Below are 17826 nucleotides of genomic sequence, written 5' to 3' on the forward strand. Positions count from 1 at the left end.
GTTTCAATTTTATTTATTATCTTTTACTCTTTTTTTTTTCTCTCATTTTCAATGGATTTTTAGAGGGTGTCTTTCTTTCTTTGCCACAACCACAAATCATTAATTTTTTAAAATTGAGAAATCAAAACTTTAATTTATTTTATACAATAAAACTTTATTTTTTGAAAATATGGAAATCAAAAGTGCAATTACACTATAAATACTAGCGAAATGATAAAGGAAAAACATGAACATTTGTGTTTGTTACAGTTTTTGTAACGCCCCGAATTTTGGTCCAAGACATTACGCCTAAATCATTTTCTTTTTCTGAAAAAGACTACTATTTTTCTTTCCTCAATAATAAATTCTTAGCAAAATATATACAAAATTATTTACATAATTTAATTAAAAATTCTTAGACTAATATCCTTCAAAATTACTTCTAAATTACAATTCAAATAAAAACCCAATTTGTCCCCCGTACGCACTTCAAGCAAAAACTTCAAAGCATAGACCATCTCTTCTTTGGTACCTAAAATGTTAGTTGTAAGGGTCAATTTCCTTATCCAAATTGGTTCATACTCAAAGCACAAGAACAATGCCACAAAATAGATAGTATCAAAACTTCCCAATCAAAAAGAAATAAGAAAGATACATTTAAGGCTTTAAGGTAAAGTTCATACACATTTCTTTTTTATATATATAACAGTTTAATCACTTATCAACACAACACATAGATGTATAATAGACCAAATGCAATGCTATGATGTGCAAGATGCATGCTCTTATAACTATATGATCCGGATATAATTCCCGCCACTAAGGCATCCACACAGAATATAATTGCAATTCCCGCCACACAGGCATCCACACAGAATATAATTGCAATTTCCCGCCACACAGGCACCACACAGATGCATATGACATGCATGATAATGATAATGAAAACTCAATCCCGCCACTTAGGCACCACTAAGAAATGCAAACTAAATCCCGCCACTTAGGCACCACTAAGAAATATGATATTAACCCGCCACTAAGGCAATTACAAGTATTAGTGCATCATCAAGTACACAAACCAAAAGTCAATCATTTCACAAACTCACATCTTCATCTTTTTCTTCTTTAATTCATAAAAAAATGTAACATTTCTTTTCCAACATCACAAAACATATAAAGCATAATAATATTGAACATATCCATTCACACCACATTATCATACACAACTTTCATATAAAGCACAAGTAAGAATAAGCGCTCATAATAAAAAATAATCACATTTAGTAAAGATTAATTTTTACCGTAAAATACATTTTAATTATTTTTCTTTTTAAAAGACAAGAATTGCTACCACTATTCAATAACACAGCCCTAGCACTTAGTATGGACGTATGGGGAAAAAGCTCTTACCTTAGACGCCGCTTTACTTCCTAGCAAAACTCTCAAAAGACATTGATCTTTTGATACGCTAAGCTCATTCTACATGTTCACTGCTGCAATGCATATACAATTTCCCTCGCTCCCGACATTATTTTGACGATCTGACCGTTGATAATAGAGAACCATGTGCCCTCATTCTAATAAACGTGACAAGGAGGTTGCTAGGGTATATTTCCTATGTCTTTCTACATAAGGTTTGCAGTCATGAGAGTGTAAGATTTGCTACTAGCGTGGCAAGGGAATTTTAAAGTGATGGAGACTATATGGTTCAGAAAAAATATCAAGGATATACTATATAATACCAATAAAATTGTATGGCCATTGCAGAAAATATCCAAAGGCATAGAGGGAGAGAAGTATAAGTGTTGGGTTGCAATTTCATGAGACAAGAGTCGAATATGATAAGGTTATTAAAACTGTAACATACTAATATACTCGTGTGGCTGAATAATATATGTGAATGGTATTTGAATTCAAGGCCGATGTGGGAAGAGACATGCAACCAAATGGGTTAGTTGGGTTAATGGATTTATTCATAAGAAAACTAAAGGTATGGTTACGTTGGACCAAGCACAGAAGGTTTAATGAAATTGAGAGAATGAAATCAATGTGAGTAACTGTCAAAGGCTATGGAAAATAATCAGAGAACATTGTGATAGGGAATGGTGTGTGATAGATATAAGAGAGGCAGTGTATCGTACACATGTTGGTGAGAGACTGGCAAGGGCACCGTTTTGAGAGTCCGAGAAATAAACAACTAAGAGATTTTACATGTGATAGAATGAAATAGCTAATTAGTAGAACTTTGCCTCCACTCCATCAAATCTTAAACGTGGGTGGGTTATGGGGTAACCGTAAATGCCACTAACTACTCTAATTAATCAAAGTTATGACCTAATAGATAGGAACAAATGAATCAGAATAACTCTGAGTGTTAACTAACCATAATTTCAACCTGGCTTTAGAAAAACGTGGGTAGCAAATTTTTCTTTTAATTAAATATTTATAATGACAAATAACTCATCATATAAAATTATCAAATAATTAATATAAAATAATCTTTACAAATTTTGGGATGTTACATTATTACCCCCTTAAAATAGTTTCGTCCTCGAAACTAAATAGTCAGAAAAATGCCAAAATTAGAGTTTCCCAAGATAAAGTCATGAAAATAAAATTTTCTTGAACATAAATAGAACAAAATATATATGTATATGTTAAAAGAAAATTACAGGGTCTTACATTCCACCCACCTAAAAATAGTTTCGTCCTCGAAACTAGATAATAATAAAAGATTATGATATATATAACAAAAATCTATTGTAAAACTATTCGTCAACTAAAAATAGTAATAATAATAATTTCGTCCAAAATATTTTTAAATAATTTTCAAAAGATGAAAAATCTAGTGTAAAAGTAGTCTTTCACAAAGATAACGACAAATAAGAAAATTGAAGAATTGATTAAAACAAACAATGTCGATTAAAATAAAACACCAAAGCTTCCGTTGCGCACTTTGATATTAACCGGTTAGTCAACAATCCTAATGGTGGAACATACTATCCTACCCCAACAATCATACTATTCTCTACAACTTGCACTCAAAGTTCGCCGAATTTCCGCTAGTCTTCAACACTCTTGGTTTACTCTCATCCAGAACTAAGAAGACATATAACAACTAAGGTCAAGATTTTCGCAAACTTGTACCTAAAACATACACTATTTGACAAGAGAAACTTTGAGACAAGGTTTGAGTAGTGGTGGAACAAACACACACCATCTCTTGAAGATGAGAGAAGAGTCATCTAAGTCCTACAATTTTATTTGAGTCGGAAAAGATATTTACAATTTAATCTTAGCTCTAGGAGCTTCCAAAAGTAACATCTAACTTACAACTAGCAATGTTTTACTAAAAATTTCAACCACAAAGCCACTAACAATAAAAGAATCAACCAACTTAACAACAGGTTGTATGCATGCAACACACAAGATACACATTTTATTATTATCATTTTCTCAATAGAACACACAAGTTACACAATCAAATCAGTTTTTAGTTTTTCAGCTCTTTCCTTTCAACCACAGTCAAAATGATATCCTTTCAAGACATACATTTACACATAATCAATTTTTTTTTATTCCAACTAATCCAACCAATTTAACATAATAAATACATTAATTAATTTTTTTTTTTCAGCAACACCAGTTTTGTAGAAAGCAGAAGCCACAAAAACAGACAATACATTTAGTGACAGACACCAGAAAACATAAATACACACTAAAATGGTTTTAGTGACAAACAACAAAAACACAATTTCATATAAGATGACTTTTAGTGACAAACAACAACAATACTAATTATAATAATGAGAACATCAACACAAAGAAAAATTGATAAGCCAATCAGGGGCGGAGCCAGGAATTTCAACTAGTGGAGGCACTATTTTTTTTTTACATAGCAGGAATATATATATTAACAACAAAGTGTCAAAAAACTAAGAACAGAAAACACAAATAAACACCTATAATAGGCCGCTGGAATATTTAGCAGGAAAACACAACAGCACTGCAGCAAAAGGCAAATAAACACCTATTTTGGAGTTGATGATTGTCCTGATTCTGAAATTGGTTTGTAAAATCTCTTCATTGAATGTTTACTGCTGCAAATTACAAGTTTATTCATCAGAGTAGAATCAATTTATAATTCTAAAAACACTACTTTTTTTTAGAAGTTATAACTACCCTATAAACACTACTCATGAGTACATAAAAATCATAGGAAATCAATCATAAAAAGAACATAAAATCATCAACACAAACACTTAAAACAATAAAATAACAGTAAAGTTTAAGATTGTTGAATAATTTCAAATAATCACTTATCAAACCCTAACAATAAAGTTTACACAATCAACATAAATTCAATATCAACAAGGTAATAATAGATGTTAACTCTCATTACAATAATAAACTAATAAAACAAATAAGTTTAAAATCATAAAAATAAGGAAGATAGTGTACCTCTTAGATCACCACCAATGGAGGAAGAGAGAAAAAAAAAAAAAAGAAGATTAGAGACCAAGAAACAAGGAAGAGGAAGTTTTATTTTGTAAGAAGGATGTGGATGTGGTTGAATTTTTGATGTTGTTGAAACAGAGAGGGAATTTGTTTGTGCCTTGTGACATAGAATGAAAGAAAGAAGCTTGCTGTGATTTTGTGAACTGATGGGGCGGCTGTTTTGTGCTGTTTGGTGAAGCAGATTTTTGTTAGCCAATTGGGCCTTGGGCTTGGGAAGTTGGGTTGAAAGTGTTTGATATATTTGAAATTACTAAAACAATTGTGGGTGGGGTGTTAATATCAGTATATGTATATGTATATGAAAAAAAAAATAGCAAAATTTGTGCAGGCAGGAGCCCCCACAACCATGTGAGTGGCTCCGCGCCTGAAGCCAATCCTATAAAAATCATTTATAAGCTAATATATCATCATTTAAATCATTTTTAATTCACTGATTATGATCATTAAAATATATACTCATACCATCACAACATGATTGAACAAAAGAATATATCACAATACAAGGATAGGACCACTGAATTCGAGTGAGTGAGTACTAATCCTGTTATCTAATTGTCTTGCATATATGATATGGCTACCACTACTTAGATTAATAAAGAAAGACTTTCCGGAAAGAAAAATGCAGATTAGCACAAGCTAGAAAATTAGGAGAGCTTTCACAACAAGGCCAAAAAGGAAGCAAAATAGATGAACCTTTGAATATGTTACTTGCATTAAATTTTCTATAATCTAGAGTACAGTTGATACTATTCTCTTGATGTATGTTTCTCTTCATACAACACAAAACTATTTATTTCATAAAAGTTATTCTTTTTATAAAAGAAATAGATTTATTAGAAACCGTTCATTCATTTTTTTTTTTTAACGAAAGCCAAGAAAATATCAAACCAAAAGGGAAAGCAAACAAAAGAATGGGGACCAAGGTAAAACCCATTGTACAGCAAGACCTAAATAAAAATAAGAATTGGCCTAACAGTTTCTTAGAGACAGCGCTAAATAAAGTTGTTGCAGTGCAAATCTAGAATAAAACAGGCATGTACCCCTACTACACCAAAACATAGCCATCAAAATAAGGAACAATCTAACACTCACAAAACCACATAAAAACATCATCTCAAGATTAACCTTGATTCAAAATTTGCAAAACCAATGCAACAGTTTACATATGAATACCAGTAACTTTATATCACCAAATAACAAGAATAGAGAAGGATATCAAAACCAAGCACACAAGGATCAAAACATCCACACATACACATCAATCAAAGCATGCGTCATTCAAAAACGTCCCACCCAAAAATATTTGTCCGAGGATTATTGCTCTGATACCATAATGTAACGCCCCGGATTTTGGTCCAAGACATTACGCCTAAATCATTTTCTTTTTCTGAAAAACACTACTATTTTTCTTTCCTCAATAATAAATTCTTAGCAAAATATATACAAAATTATTTACATAATTTAATTAAAAATTCTTAGACTAATATCCTTCAAAATTACTTCTAAATTACAATTCAAATAAAAACCCAATTTGTCCCCCGTACGCACTTCAAGCAAAAACTTCAAAGCATAGACCATCTCTTCTTTGGTACCTAAAATGTTAGTTGTAAGGGTCAATTTCCTTATCCAAATTGGTTCATACTCAAAGCACAAGAACAATGCCACAAAATAGATAGTATCAAAACTTCCCAATCAAAAAGAAATAAGAAAGATACATTTAAGGCTTTAAGGTAAAGTTCATACACATTTCTTTTTTATATATATAACAGTTTAATCACTTATCAACACAACACATAGATGTATAATAGACCAAATGCAATGCTATGATGTGCAAGATGCATGCTCTTATAACTATATGATCCGGATATAATTCCCGCCACTAAGGCATCCACACAGAATATAATTGCAATTCCCGCCACACAGGCATCCACACAGAATATAATTGCAATTTCCCGCCACACAGGCACCACACAGATGCATATGACATGCATGATAATGATAATGAAAACTCAATCCCGCCACTTAGGCACCACTAAGAAATGCAAACTAAATCCCGCCACTTAGGCACCACTAAGAAATATGATATTAACCCGCCACTAAGGCAATTACAAGTATTAGTGCATCATCAAGTACACAAACCAAAAGTCAATCATTTCACAAACTCACATCTTCATCTTTTTCTTCTTTAATTCATAAAAAAATGTAACATTTCTTTTCCAACATCACAAAACATATAAAGCATAATAATATTGAACATATCCATTCACACCACATTATCATACACAACTTTCATATAAAGCACAAGTAAGAATAAGCGCTCATAATAAAAAATAATCACATTTAGTAAAGATTAATTTTTACCGTAAAATACATTTTAATTATTTTTCTTTTTAAAAGACAAGAATTGCTACCACTATTCAATAACACAGCCCTAGCACTTAGTATGGACGTATGGGGAAAAAGCTCTTACCTTAGACGCCGCTTTACTTCCTAGCAAAACTCTCAAAAGACATTGATCTTTTGATACGCTAAGCTCATTCTACATGTTCACTGCTGCAATGCATATACAATTTCCCTCGCTCCCGACATTATTTTGACGATCTGACCGTTGATAATAGAGAACCATGTGCCCTCATTCTAATAAACGTGACAAGGAGGTTGCTAGGGTATATTTCCTATGTCTTTCTACATAAGGTTTGCAGTCATGAGAGTGTAAGATTTGCTACTAGCGTGGCAAGGGAATTTTAAAGTGATGGAGACTATATGGTTCAGAAAAAATATCAAGGATATACTATATAATACCAATAAAATTGTATGGCCATTGCAGAAAATATCCAAAGGCATAGAGGGAGAGAAGTATAAGTGTTGGGTTGCAATTTCATGAGACAAGAGTCGAATATGATAAGGTTATTAAAACTGTAACATACTAATATACTCGTGTGGCTGAATAATATATGTGAATGGTATTTGAATTCAAGGCCGATGTGGGAAGAGACATGCAACCAAATGGGTTAGTTGGGTTAATGGATTTATTCATAAGAAAACTAAAGGTATGGTTACGTTGGACCAAGCACAGAAGGTTTAATGAAATTGAGAGAATGAAATCAATGTGAGTAACTGTCAAAGGCTATGGAAAATAATCAGAGAACATTGTGATAGGGAATGGTGTGTGATAGATATAAGAGAGGCAGTGTATCGTACACATGTTGGTGAGAGACTGGCAAGGGCACCGTTTTGAGAGTCCGAGAAATAAACAACTAAGAGATTTTACATGTGATAGAATGAAATAGCTAATTAGTAGAACTTTGCCTCCACTCCATCAAATCTTAAACGTGGGTGGGTTATGGGGTAACCGTAAATGCCACTAACTACTCTAATTAATCAAAGTTATGACCTAATAGATAGGAACAAATGAATCAGAATAACTCTGAGTGTTAACTAACCATAATTTCAACCTGGCTTTAGAAAAACGTGGGTAGCAAATTTTTCTTTTAATTAAATATTTATAATGACAAATAACTCATCATATAAAATTATCAAATAATTAATATAAAATAATCTTTACAAATTTTGGGATGTTACATTATTACCCCCTTAAAATAGTTTCGTCCTCGAAACTAAATAGTCAGAAAAATGCCAAAATTAGAGTTTCCCAAGATAAAGTCATGAAAATAAAATTTTCTTGAACATAAATAGAACAAAATATATATGTATATGTTAAAAGAAAATTACAGGGTCTTACATTCCACCCACCTAAAAATAGTTTCGTCCTCGAAACTAGATAATAATAAAAGATTATGATATATATAACAAAAATCTATTGTAAAACTATTCGTCAACTAAAAATAGTAATAATAATAATTTCGTCCAAAATATTTTTAAATAATTTTCAAAAGATGAAAAATCTAGTGTAAAAGTAGTCTTTCACAAAGATAACGACAAATAAGAAAATTGAAGAATTGATTAAAACAAACAATGTCGATTAAAATAAAACACCAAAGCTTCCGTTGCGCACTTTGATATTAACCGGTTAGTCAACAATCCTAATGGTGGAACATACTATCCTACCCCAACAATCATACTATTCTCTACAACTTGCACTCAAAGTTCGCCGAATTTCCGCTAGTCTTCAACACTCTTGGTTTACTCTCATCCAGAACTAAGAAGACATATAACAACTAAGGTCAAGATTTTCGCAAACTTGTACCTAAAACATACACTATTTGACAAGAGAAACTTTGAGACAAGGTTTGAGTAGTGGTGGAACAAACACACACCATCTCTTGAAGATGAGAGAAGAGTCATCTAAGTCCTACAATTTTATTTGAGTCGGAAAAGATATTTACAATTTAATCTTAGCTCTAGGAGCTTCCAAAAGTAACATCTAACTTACAACTAGCAATGTTTTACTAAAAATTTCAACCACAAAGCCACTAACAATAAAAGAATCAACCAACTTAACAACAGGTTGTATGCATGCAACACACAAGATACACATTTTATTATTATCATTTTCTCAATAGAACACACAAGTTACACAATCAAATCAGTTTTTAGTTTTTCAGCTCTTTCCTTTCAACCACAGTCAAAATGATATCCTTTCAAGACATACATTTACACATAATCAATTTTTTTTTATTCCAACTAATCCAACCAATTTAACATAATAAATACATTAATTAATTTTTTTTTTTCAGCAACACCAGTTTTGTAGAAAGCAGAAGCCACAAAAACAGACAATACATTTAGTGACAGACACCAGAAAACATAAATACACACTAAAATGGTTTTAGTGACAAACAACAAAAACACAATTTCATATAAGATGACTTTTAGTGACAAACAACAACAATACTAATTATAATAATGAGAACATCAACACAAAGAAAAATTGATAAGCCAATCAGGGGCGGAGCCAGGAATTTCAACTAGTGGAGGCACTATTTTTTTTTTACATAGCAGGAATATATATATTAACAACAAAGTGTCAAAAAACTAAGAACAGAAAACACAAATAAACACCTATAATAGGCCGCTGGAATATTTAGCAGGAAAACACAACAGCACTGCAGCAAAAGGCAAATAAACACCTATTTTGGAGTTGATGATTGTCCTGATTCTGAAATTGGTTTGTAAAATCTCTTCATTGAATGTTTACTGCTGCAAATTACAAGTTTATTCATCAGAGTAGAATCAATTTATAATTCTAAAAACACTACTTTTTTTTAGAAGTTATAACTACCCTATAAACACTACTCATGAGTACATAAAAATCATAGGAAATCAATCATAAAAAGAACATAAAATCATCAACACAAACACTTAAAACAATAAAATAACAGTAAAGTTTAAGATTGTTGAATAATTTCAAATAATCACTTATCAAACCCTAACAATAAAGTTTACACAATCAACATAAATTCAATATCAACAAGGTAATAATAGATGTTAACTCTCATTACAATAATAAACTAATAAAACAAATAAGTTTAAAATCATAAAAATAAGGAAGATAGTGTACCTCTTAGATCACCACCAATGGAGGAAGAGAGAAAAAAAAAAAAAAGAAGATTAGAGACCAAGAAACAAGGAAGAGGAAGTTTTATTTTGTAAGAAGGATGTGGATGTGGTTGAATTTTTGATGTTGTTGAAACAGAGAGGGAATTTGTTTGTGCCTTGTGACATAGAATGAAAGAAAGAAGCTTGCTGTGATTTTGTGAACTGATGGGGCGGCTGTTTTGTGCTGTTTGGTGAAGCAGATTTTTGTTAGCCAATTGGGCCTTGGGCTTGGGAAGTTGGGTTGAAAGTGTTTGATATATTTGAAATTACTAAAACAATTGTGGGTGGGGTGTTAATATCAGTATATGTATATGTATATGAAAAAAAAAATAGCAAAATTTGTGCAGGCAGGAGCCCCCACAACCATGTGAGTGGCTCCGCGCCTGAAGCCAATCCTATAAAAATCATTTATAAGCTAATATATCATCATTTAAATCATTTTTAATTCACTGATTATGATCATTAAAATATATACTCATACCATCACAACATGATTGAACAAAAGAATATATCACAATACAAGGATAGGACCACTGAATTCGAGTGAGTGAGTACTAATCCTGTTATCTAATTGTCTTGCATATATGATATGGCTACCACTACTTAGATTAATAAAGAAAGACTTTCCGGAAAGAAAAATGCAGATTAGCACAAGCTAGAAAATTAGGAGAGCTTTCACAACAAGGCCAAAAAGGAAGCAAAATAGATGAACCTTTGAATATGTTACTTGCATTAAATTTTCTATAATCTAGAGTACAGTTGATACTATTCTCTTGATGTATGTTTCTCTTCATACAACACAAAACTATTTATTTCATAAAAGTTATTCTTTTTATAAAAGAAATAGATTTATTAGAAACCGTTCATTCATTTTTTTTTTTTAACGAAAGCCAAGAAAATATCAAACCAAAAGGGAAAGCAAACAAAAGAATGGGGACCAAGGTAAAACCCATTGTACAGCAAGACCTAAATAAAAATAAGAATTGGCCTAACAGTTTCTTAGAGACAGCGCTAAATAAAGTTGTTGCAGTGCAAATCTAGAATAAAACAGGCATGTACCCCTACTACACCAAAACATAGCCATCAAAATAAGGAACAATCTAACACTCACAAAACCACATAAAAACATCATCTCAAGATTAACCTTGATTCAAAATTTGCAAAACCAATGCAACAGTTTACATATGAATACCAGTAACTTTATATCACCAAATAACAAGAATAGAGAAGGATATCAAAACCAAGCACACAAGGATCAAAACATCCACACATACACATCAATCAAAGCATGCGTCATTCAAAAACGTCCCACCCAAAAATATTTGTCCGAGGATTATTGCTCTGATACCATAATGTAACGCCCCGGATTTTGGTCCAAGACATTACGCCTAAATCATTTTCTTTTTCTGAAAAACACTACTATTTTTCTTTCCTCAATAATAAATTCTTAGCAAAATATATACAAAATTATTTACATAATTTAATTAAAAATTCTTAGACTAATATCCTTCAAAATTACTTCTAAATTACAATTCAAATAAAAACCCAATTTGTCCCCCGTACGCACTTCAAGCAAAAACTTCAAAGCATAGACCATCTCTTCTTTGGTACCTAAAATGTTAGTTGTAAGGGTCAATTTCCTTATCCAAATTGGTTCATACTCAAAGCACAAGAACAATGCCACAAAATAGATAGTATCAAAACTTCCCAATCAAAAAGAAATAAGAAAGATACATTTAAGGCTTTAAGGTAAAGTTCATACACATTTCTTTTTTATATATATAACAGTTTAATCACTTATCAACACAACACATAGATGTATAATAGACCAAATGCAATGCTATGATGTGCAAGATGCATGCTCTTATAACTATATGATCCGGATATAATTCCCGCCACTAAGGCATCCACACAGAATATAATTGCAATTCCCGCCACACAGGCATCCACACAGAATATAATTGCAATTTCCCGCCACACAGGCACCACACAGATGCATATGACATGCATGATAATGATAATGAAAACTCAATCCCGCCACTTAGGCACCACTAAGAAATGCAAACTAAATCCCGCCACTTAGGCACCACTAAGAAATATGATATTAACCCGCCACTAAGGCAATTACAAGTATTAGTGCATCATCAAGTACACAAACCAAAAGTCAATCATTTCACAAACTCACATCTTCATCTTTTTCTTCTTTAATTCATAAAAAAATGTAACATTTCTTTTCCAACATCACAAAACATATAAAGCATAATAATATTGAACATATCCATTCACACCACATTATCATACACAACTTTCATATAAAGCACAAGTAAGAATAAGCGCTCATAATAAAAAATAATCACATTTAGTAAAGATTAATTTTTACCGTAAAATACATTTTAATTATTTTTCTTTTTAAAAGACAAGAATTGCTACCACTATTCAATAACACAGCCCTAGCACTTAGTATGGACGTATGGGGAAAAAGCTCTTACCTTAGACGCCGCTTTACTTCCTAGCAAAACTCTCAAAAGACATTGATCTTTTGATACGCTAAGCTCATTCTACATGTTCACTGCTGCAATGCATATACAATTTCCCTCGCTCCCGACATTATTTTGACGATCTGACCGTTGATAATAGAGAACCATGTGCCCTCATTCTAATAAACGTGACAAGGAGGTTGCTAGGGTATATTTCCTATGTCTTTCTACATAAGGTTTGCAGTCATGAGAGTGTAAGATTTGCTACTAGCGTGGCAAGGGAATTTTAAAGTGATGGAGACTATATGGTTCAGAAAAAATATCAAGGATATACTATATAATACCAATAAAATTGTATGGCCATTGCAGAAAATATCCAAAGGCATAGAGGGAGAGAAGTATAAGTGTTGGGTTGCAATTTCATGAGACAAGAGTCGAATATGATAAGGTTATTAAAACTGTAACATACTAATATACTCGTGTGGCTGAATAATATATGTGAATGGTATTTGAATTCAAGGCCGATGTGGGAAGAGACATGCAACCAAATGGGTTAGTTGGGTTAATGGATTTATTCATAAGAAAACTAAAGGTATGGTTACGTTGGACCAAGCACAGAAGGTTTAATGAAATTGAGAGAATGAAATCAATGTGAGTAACTGTCAAAGGCTATGGAAAATAATCAGAGAACATTGTGATAGGGAATGGTGTGTGATAGATATAAGAGAGGCAGTGTATCGTACACATGTTGGTGAGAGACTGGCAAGGGCACCGTTTTGAGAGTCCGAGAAATAAACAACTAAGAGATTTTACATGTGATAGAATGAAATAGCTAATTAGTAGAACTTTGCCTCCACTCCATCAAATCTTAAACGTGGGTGGGTTATGGGGTAACCGTAAATGCCACTAACTACTCTAATTAATCAAAGTTATGACCTAATAGATAGGAACAAATGAATCAGAATAACTCTGAGTGTTAACTAACCATAATTTCAACCTGGCTTTAGAAAAACGTGGGTAGCAAATTTTTCTTTTAATTAAATATTTATAATGACAAATAACTCATCATATAAAATTATCAAATAATTAATATAAAATAATCTTTACAAATTTTGGGATGTTACATTATTACCCCCTTAAAATAGTTTCGTCCTCGAAACTAAATAGTCAGAAAAATGCCAAAATTAGAGTTTCCCAAGATAAAGTCATGAAAATAAAATTTTCTTGAACATAAATAGAACAAAATATATATGTATATGTTAAAAGAAAATTACAGGGTCTTACATTCCACCCACCTAAAAATAGTTTCGTCCTCGAAACTAGATAATAATAAAAGATTATGATATATATAACAAAAATCTATTGTAAAACTATTCGTCAACTAAAAATAGTAATAATAATAATTTCGTCCAAAATATTTTTAAATAATTTTCAAAAGATGAAAAATCTAGTGTAAAAGTAGTCTTTCACAAAGATAACGACAAATAAGAAAATTGAAGAATTGATTAAAACAAACAATGTCGATTAAAATAAAACACCAAAGCTTCCGTTGCGCACTTTGATATTAACCGGTTAGTCAACAATCCTAATGGTGGAACATACTATCCTACCCCAACAATCATACTATTCTCTACAACTTGCACTCAAAGTTCGCCGAATTTCCGCTAGTCTTCAACACTCTTGGTTTACTCTCATCCAGAACTAAGAAGACATATAACAACTAAGGTCAAGATTTTCGCAAACTTGTACCTAAAACATACACTATTTGACAAGAGAAACTTTGAGACAAGGTTTGAGTAGTGGTGGAACAAACACACACCATCTCTTGAAGATGAGAGAAGAGTCATCTAAGTCCTACAATTTTATTTGAGTCGGAAAAGATATTTACAATTTAATCTTAGCTCTAGGAGCTTCCAAAAGTAACATCTAACTTACAACTAGCAATGTTTTACTAAAAATTTCAACCACAAAGCCACTAACAATAAAAGAATCAACCAACTTAACAACAGGTTGTATGCATGCAACACACAAGATACACATTTTATTATTATCATTTTCTCAATAGAACACACAAGTTACACAATCAAATCAGTTTTTAGTTTTTCAGCTCTTTCCTTTCAACCACAGTCAAAATGATATCCTTTCAAGACATACATTTACACATAATCAATTTTTTTTTATTCCAACTAATCCAACCAATTTAACATAATAAATACATTAATTAATTTTTTTTTTTCAGCAACACCAGTTTTGTAGAAAGCAGAAGCCACAAAAACAGACAATACATTTAGTGACAGACACCAGAAAACATAAATACACACTAAAATGGTTTTAGTGACAAACAACAAAAACACAATTTCATATAAGATGACTTTTAGTGACAAACAACAACAATACTAATTATAATAATGAGAACATCAACACAAAGAAAAATTGATAAGCCAATCAGGGGCGGAGCCAGGAATTTCAACTAGTGGAGGCACTATTTTTTTTTTACATAGCAGGAATATATATATTAACAACAAAGTGTCAAAAAACTAAGAACAGAAAACACAAATAAACACCTATAATAGGCCGCTGGAATATTTAGCAGGAAAACACAACAGCACTGCAGCAAAAGGCAAATAAACACCTATTTTGGAGTTGATGATTGTCCTGATTCTGAAATTGGTTTGTAAAATCTCTTCATTGAATGTTTACTGCTGCAAATTACAAGTTTATTCATCAGAGTAGAATCAATTTATAATTCTAAAAACACTACTTTTTTTTAGAAGTTATAACTACCCTATAAACACTACTCATGAGTACATAAAAATCATAGGAAATCAATCATAAAAAGAACATAAAATCATCAACACAAACACTTAAAACAATAAAATAACAGTAAAGTTTAAGATTGTTGAATAATTTCAAATAATCACTTATCAAACCCTAACAATAAAGTTTACACAATCAACATAAATTCAATATCAACAAGGTAATAATAGATGTTAACTCTCATTACAATAATAAACTAATAAAACAAATAAGTTTAAAATCATAAAAATAAGGAAGATAGTGTACCTCTTAGATCACCACCAATGGAGGAAGAGAGAAAAAAAAAAAAAGAAGATTAGAGACCAAGAAACAAGGAAGAGGAAGTTTTATTTTGTAAGAAGGATGTGGATGTGGTTGAATTTTTGATGTTGTTGAAACAGAGAGGGAATTTGTTTGTGCCTTGTGACATAGAATGAAAGAAAGAAGCTTGCTGTGATTTTGTGAACTGATGGGGCGGCTGTTTTGTGCTGTTTGGTGAAGCAGATTTTTGTTAGCCAATTGGGCCTTGGGCTTGGGAAGTTGGGTTGAAAGTGTTTGATATATTTGAAATTACTAAAACAATTGTGGGTGGGGTGTTAATATCAGTATATGTATATGTATATGAAAAAAAAAATAGCAAAATTTGTGCAGGCAGGAGCCCCCACAACCATGTGAGTGGCTCCGCCCCTGAAGCCAATCCTATAAAAATCATTTATAAGCTAATATATCATCATTTAAATCATTTTTAATTCACTGATTATGATCATTAAAATATATACTCATACCATCACAACATGATTGAACAAAAGAATATATCACAATACAAGGATAGGACCACTGAATTCGAGTGAGTGAGTACTAATCCTGTTATCTAATTGTCTTGCATATATGATATGGCTACCACTACTTAGATTAATAAAGAAAGACTTTCCGGAAAGAAAAATGCAGATTAGCACAAGCTAGAAAATTAGGAGAGCTTTCACAACAAGGCCAAAAAGGAAGCAAAATAGATGAACCTTTGAATATGTTACTTGCATTAAATTTTCTATAATCTAGAGTACAGTTGATACTATTCTCTTGATGTATGTTTCTCTTCATACAACACAAAACTATTTATTTCATAAAAGTTATTCTTTTTATAAAAGAAATAGATTTATTAGAAACCGTTCATTTATTTTTTTTTTTTAACGAAAGCCAAGAAAATATCAAACCAAAAGGGAAAGCAAACAAAAGAATGGGGACCAAGGTAAAACCCATTGTACAGCAAGACCTAAATAAAAATAAGAATTGGCCTAACAGTTTCTTAGAGACAGCGCTAAATAAAGTTGTTGCAGTGCAAATCTAGAATAAAACAGGCATGTACCCCTACTACACCAAAACATAGCCATCAAAATAAGGAACAATCTAACACTCACAAAACCACATAAAAACATCATCTCAAGATTAACCTTGATTCAAAATTTGCAAAACCAATGCAACAGTTTACATATGAATACCAGTAACTTTATATCACCAAATAACAAGAATAGAGAAGGATATCAAAACCAAGCACACAAGGATCAAAACATCCACACATACACATCAATCAAAGCATGCGTCATTCAAAAACGTCCCACCCAAAAATATTTGTCCGAGGATTATTGCTCTGATACCATAATGTAACGCCCCGGATTTTGGTCCAAGACATTACGCCTAAATCATTTTCTTTTTCTGAAAAACACTACTATTTTTCTTTCCTCAATAATAAATTCTTAGCAAAATATATACAAAATTATTTACATAATTTAATTAAAAATTCTTAGACTAATATCCTTCAAAATTACTTCTAAATTACAATTCAAATAAAAACCCAATTTGTCCCCCGTACGCACTTCAAGCAAAAACTTCAAAGCATAGACCATCTCTTCTTTGGTACCTAAAATGTTAGTTGTAAGGGTCAATTTCCTTATCCAAATTGGTTCATACTCAAAGCACAAGAACAATGCCACAAAATAGATAGTATCAAAACTTCCCAATCAAAAAGAAATAAGAAAGATACATTTAAGGCTTTAAGGTAAAGTTCATACACATTTCTTTTTTATATATATAACAGTTTAATCACTTATCAACACAACACATAGATGTATAATAGACCAAATGCAATGCTATGATGTGCAAGATGCATGCTCTTATAACTATATGATCCGGATATAATTCCCGCCACTAAGGCATCGACACAGAATATAATTGCAATTCCCGCCACACAGACATCCACACAGAATATAATTGCAATTTCCCGCCACACAGGCACCACACAGATGCATATGACATGCATGATAATGATAATGAAAACTCAATCCCGCCACTTAGGCACCACTAAGAAATGCAAACTAAATCCCGCCACTTAGGCACCACTAAGAAATATGATATTAACCCGCCACTAAGGCAATTACAAGTATTAGTGCATCATCAAGTACACAAACCAAAAGTCAATCATTTCACAAACTCACATCTTCAT

The 17826-nt window shown here is 31.8% G+C and overlaps 3 long non-coding RNA genes across 3 annotated transcripts; all 3 read right to left on the reverse strand.

Annotated features, from left to right (window-relative positions):
- Positions 1 to 3841: 3841 nt before the first annotated feature.
- LOC146920731 (uncharacterized) lies at positions 3842 to 4602 on the reverse strand. Its single transcript, XR_015011887.1, has 2 exons — positions 4441 to 4602; positions 3842 to 4079 (listed from the first exon to the last, which is right to left on the reverse strand). It is a non-coding gene; the product is annotated as an uncharacterized LOC146920731 (long non-coding RNA).
- A 4817-nt stretch (positions 4603 to 9419) lies between these two features.
- On the reverse strand, positions 9420 to 10180 carry LOC146920732 (uncharacterized). Its single transcript, XR_015011890.1, has 2 exons — positions 10019 to 10180; positions 9420 to 9657 (listed from the first exon to the last, which is right to left on the reverse strand). It is a non-coding gene; the product is annotated as an uncharacterized LOC146920732 (long non-coding RNA).
- A 4817-nt stretch (positions 10181 to 14997) lies between these two features.
- Positions 14998 to 16019, reverse strand: LOC146920733 (uncharacterized). Its single transcript, XR_015011891.1, has 2 exons — positions 15597 to 16019; positions 14998 to 15235 (listed from the first exon to the last, which is right to left on the reverse strand). It is a non-coding gene; the product is annotated as an uncharacterized LOC146920733 (long non-coding RNA).
- Between the last annotated feature and the right edge of the window lie 1807 nt (positions 16020 to 17826).

The sequence above is a fragment of the Medicago sativa genome, chromosome 5, assembly GCF_051527215.1.
Source record: "Medicago sativa cultivar Bolivia chromosome 5, Bolivia_mono, whole genome shotgun sequence".
Classification (NCBI taxonomy): Eukaryota; Viridiplantae; Streptophyta; class Magnoliopsida; order Fabales; family Fabaceae; genus Medicago; species Medicago sativa.